This window comes from Leopardus geoffroyi, chromosome X (assembly GCF_018350155.1).
Source record: "Leopardus geoffroyi isolate Oge1 chromosome X, O.geoffroyi_Oge1_pat1.0, whole genome shotgun sequence".
Lineage (NCBI taxonomy): Eukaryota > Metazoa > Chordata > Mammalia > Carnivora > Felidae > Leopardus > Leopardus geoffroyi.
In genome coordinates this window covers 2,582,877-2,588,326 of record NC_059343.1, presented here as the reverse complement: position 1 = coordinate 2,588,326, position 5,450 = coordinate 2,582,877, and positions in this window count along the sequence as shown.

Sequence of the window (5,450 nt, the reverse complement as noted above, 5' to 3'; positions counted from 1 at the left end):
AAAACACGTTTTTCTTAGAATGTGATACAGAAGCTTTAAAAATAAAAACAGTAGATAAGCATAATCACTGTGCTTTTGATATGCTTTTTGAATGCTGCTTTAACAACTGAGTACACAAAAGGGGAAAAATGATCAGCCTCAAATTTTCCTCATAGCATGCAGAAACAGGAATACTAAATGGATCATAAGCCAGTTACATTTAAAAGTATGGAAGGTGGGGAGCCTGGCTGGCTCTGTCAGTGGAGCCTGCAAACCTTGATCTTGGGGGTTGTGAGTTCCAGCCCCACGTTGTGGGAAGAGATTACTTAAACATAAACTATTTTAAAAATAATAATAAAAGTATAGAATGTTAAATTTAAGAGAGAGATTTTTGTGTCACTGAAGGAGGAAAAAATATATTATTTTTAAAGTTTATTTTTAGAGAGAGAGAAAGGGAGTAGGAGGGGGAGGAGAGAGAGAGAGGGAGGGAGGGAATCCCAAGCAGGCTCCACTCTGTCAGCACAGAACTGTGAGATCGTGACCTGAGCCAAAACCAAGAGTCAGATGCTTAACTGGCTGAGCCACCCGAGTGCCCCAAGATCTTTTAAATTGTACATGCACAGAGAAAATTAATGTATTGTCTTTATTAAAATGAAAACATTTGATCTTCAAAAGGAAAATAAAATTCACAGAGTGGGAGAATATATTTGCAACATCTATAGCTGGCAAAGAGATTATATACAGGATTGATTTTTAGAATCTTTTAACTTGATCAGAAGAGAAATGACACTTTAAAAAAAAATTTAATGGGTAAAGAACAAGCACATCAACAAAAAATTCAATTACAAGTACGTAAATGATAAGTTCACTTCAAAACATATATAAATGATAAATTCAATTCAAAACCTACATAAATGTCAAGTGCATTCATTGATATTTGACATCACTTCTTAGTGAAATCCAAATGAAATCCCAAATGAAATATTAATGCACACTGAAGAAAAGGGATACAGGACAGTTGGATAAGCCCACATTGGTAGCTCACTCACACCGTCCTGTTGGCAATGTAAATGGTTACATGACTGTGGAGCAAGTTAGGGCATAGGCTCATACCACGAAATATAAACTTTCCACATGACACGGACATTTCACCCCTAGGTATCTACCCAGGAGAGATCAACACGTGCTTTTGCCCACAACGTGTGCATGAATGTTTGTGGTGGCTACAGTAATAATGATAATGAGACACTAGATGCAGTCTGACTTCCCATCAGCAGCTGAATGGAAGGCAAAAGTGTAGCCTTTCATGTGATAGATCCTACAGACCCCTTTCTAGGTGAATACCCATAGGAAATGTCCAGTCTCCAGCCTTACTCATGGTCACCAAGGCTTGGAAAGCATCTCAGGGTCCGTCGGTGACTGGATGGATAAAGAACACGCGATTATCTAAGAGTATTCTTAATTGTGATGAGCACCGAGTCATATATAGAATTGCTGAATCATTACATGGTACACCTGAGATATATATCAGGTATATCAGGCACGTTATGGTAATTATAGTTGAATAAAAAATTAGAAAATCATAAAAGAACATGTTGTTATGGGTACACATACATGCACAATAGGATATTATTCAGCCGTTAAAAAGAAAGATTCTGCCATTGACTGCCACATGGGCGACCCTGGAGGACTTTAGGCATTGTGACACAAGCCAGACACACAAGGACAAATACTGCAAGATCTCACTGATCCATGGACTCTGAGAGAGTCAGCTCATAAAAGCTGAGAGTTGAATGGCTGTTGCCAGGAGCTAGGGAGTGGGTGGTGGGAGACCTTGGGGAAATGTTGGCCAGAGAGTACAAACTTCCACTGATAAGCAAGTGCTGGGATCCAGTGCGTACCATGGTGACTGTAGGATTGTGTGTTTCAAAATTACCAAGAAAGTGGACCTCGTGTGCGATGATGGATATGTTCATTTGCTTGATCATGGTAATCATTCCACAGCGTACATGTGTGCTAAATCATGATATTATACACCATAGGGATGTACATTTTTTGTCAATTGTGTGTCAGTAAAGCTCAGGATTAAAGAAAAAGAAAGCCTGGGGCGCCTGGGTGGCGCAGTCGGTTAAGCGTCCGACTTCAGCCAGGTCACGATCTCGCGGTCCGTGAGTTCGAGCCCCGCGTCGGGCTCTGGGCTGATGGCTCAGAGCCTGGAGCCTGTTTCCGATTCTGTGTCTCCCTCTCTCTCTGCCCCTCCCCCGTTCATACTCTGTCTCTCTCTGTCCCAAAAATAAATAAACGTTGAAAAAAAAAATTTAAAGAGAAAGAAAGCCTAAGAAGCATCTGTCGCCTACATCCCCGTGCAGGAATAGGAGAAACGCAGCGTTGAGTGACTAAGCCGGGCACAAATGAGCATTTACCATATGCTTCCATTGATAAGAAGATATAGGCAAAGCAGAAGTGGTATGTGCTGTTATTGATCAGTCGGGGTCAAGGATGGAGGGGAATGGACTCCCACTAACAGGAGACATCTGTCCCAGGTGACGGAAATGTGCTTTATCCTGAGTGTGGCGACATTGGTGGGGGATAATTCGCAGGTGCTAACACTTCGATTTTCTGTAAGAAACCATTTTTTGGTTTTGTGGACTGTCTTTATTGTTCTATATTTAGTGGATTATCATTCTCTTTATTATTCCCTTATTGTGATTTAGTTTGATCTCCTTTCATTACATGACTATTCCATTTTTTTCTCCTCTCTCTGGGTTTAATTGGCTCGTCATTATCTAGGTTCTTAGATTAGAAAATTAGGTCCCTGATACATCATATTTCTTCTCTTCTAACTGTATAGATAACATGATGCAAATTTAAGTGTCATTGCATTAGGTAATTGCCCCAACTACTAGATACTGTGTTTTATTTATCCCACACACATTGGGAGAAGATATCCATAGTGCATCAGTTGATAAAATGAGCTTTGTCAAGATTACTTTGGGAGCAGATAAATAAATGCTACATAGAGATACATAAATATTCACTTAAGTTCATGATGTGCTTAAATAAATTATCACACACAGAGCATAGATTATTTATATTAATGGACATTCGTATGCATGTATGTATACTTAAATTTATAATTTAAATATTTTAACAAACACAAATTCTTTTTAAAAGGATTTGAGCAGATGTGTCACAACAGATAGTATACAAATGGCAAAGAAAAAAAAAAAAAAGCCATAGAAGAATGGTCAGGAGGAGCAGACAATTTTGTAGTTCTTATCAAATTATCCCCACATATTCCCTGACCACATCATATAACTCCTAGGCATTTACACAAGAAAAATGAAAGTATATGCTCCCCAGTAGACTCATCCATGAATTTGGCAGCATCTTTATTCTTTTATTTGTTTTTTGTTTTTTTTAATTTTTTTTTTCAACGTTTATTTATTTTTGGGACAGAGAGAGACAGAGCATGAACGGGGGAGGGGCAGAGAGAGAGGGAGACACAGAATCGGAAACAGGCTCCAGGCTCTGAGCCATCAGCCCAGAGCCTGACGCGGGGCTCGAACTCACGGACCGCGAGATCGTGACCTTGCTGAAGTCGGACGCTCAACCGACTGCGCCACCCAGGCGCCCCTTTATTCTTTTATTTGTAAATGTTTATTATATTTTTATTTTTTGAGATAGTGTGTTTATGCGTGCATGAGAGAGAGACAGAGACAGAGAGAGGGAGAGAATCCTAAGCAAGCTCTATGCTGTATGTCCAGATCCTATGACTCAAGAGATCATGACCTGAGCCGAAATCAAGAGTTGGATGCTTAACCAACTGAGCCACCCAGGTGCCCCTGCCCCAATAGCATCTTTGCTCTTAATGGCACCACACTAGAAGAAGCCAGATGTCCTTCTCTAGGAGAATGGACAGCCAAGTTGTACTATTTTTCATATAATAGGAAGCTGTTCTGTAGCCAACGTAATAGCAAATGGCGGACCAACGCAACAAAATGGGCCAATCCCAAAACACAAGTGAAGTCAAAGAGGGTAGAAGAAAAAAGAATGCGCAGTCTATGGTTCCATTTACATCCAACTTTGAAGACGAGGCACAACTAATCCAGGGTATTGAATTGCTGAACTGTGTTCACTTCGGAGGAATAGTGAGGGTTGACCAGAATGTGGTTTTTGTTTTTTAAGTTTTTTTTAACGCTTATTCATTTTTGAAAGAGCATGACTGGGGAAGGGGCAGAGAGAGGGAGACACAGAACCTGAAACAGGCTCCAGGCTCCGAGCTGTCAGCACAGAGCCCGACGTGGGGCTCAAACTCACAGACTGTGAGACCATGACCTGAGCTGAAGTCGGACGCTCAACTGACTGAGCCACCCAGGCGCCCCCAGAATGTGGTTTTTGTTTTGTTTTGTTTTTTTAATATTTTTTTAACGTTTATTCATTTTTGAGAGACAGAGACGGAGCATGAGCGGGGAAGGGGCAGAGAGAGGGAGACACAGAATCTGAAACAGGCTCCAGGCTCTGAGCTGTCTCCACAGAGCCCGACGCGGGGCTTGAACTCACAAACCGCGAGACCATGACCTGAGCCGAAGTCGGACGCTCAACCGACTGAGCCACCCAGGTGCCCCCAGAATGTGGTTTCTGTGGGGTGGTAGGAATACCCTTCTTCTTGCTGTGGATGATGTATACTTGTATGGATGATGTCTGTATGATGTATTCATACATATTTGATAATACTGATTGAACTATAGATTAAAATCTATGACTTTCACTTATGTATATCTATTTTAGAAAAGTAAGTTCTGTAGTCCCACAGGGCATAAATCAATGAATACACACATTAGTTCGATCATACAGGAACATGGCAACCCAATCACAGTTTGCCCCGAGAGGACTGGAGAACCCAAATACACAGAACTTGACACAGAGTTTATTCCGGGGTCAGGGTGCAGAGCGTCTCTAGTTTCATGCTCAGGAATCGTAAAGCTTCGCTTAATTTGTATAGGATACCTCTGAGTTCATCCTCTTTTCTCCTCAGCAATACAACTTACAGAAGTGCTCTGACTTAGAAGCTTTTTCTCTCCTTTACTAATAGAGAGTACTCCTGCTTCAAGTTAGGACTCTAACTAAGTTTACATCTATTTCCTTTTCCAGGAGGAGTCTTTTTTTTTCTGCCAGGCTTGTCTATGTTTCTGTGCCTACAGCTCTGCTGGGGTATCTTCCATTGGACCCAGATGCTTCTCTCGACCCTTTGCTATGAAAAGAAACAGATTGCTTTTATCAAGCTCGATCAATACCACTCATTTCTTATCCATCTAAATGCTACTGAATTTCTCTCCAAAATGAAGCATGATAACTTTACCGTGTCCTATTTCTGGTACAATTTGATTGAAATATGTATCAAGTTCTTATGTGACCTTCTTTCTGTATTCTGGCTTATGAAAGCAAACATGGCAGTTATTTCTGTTTCT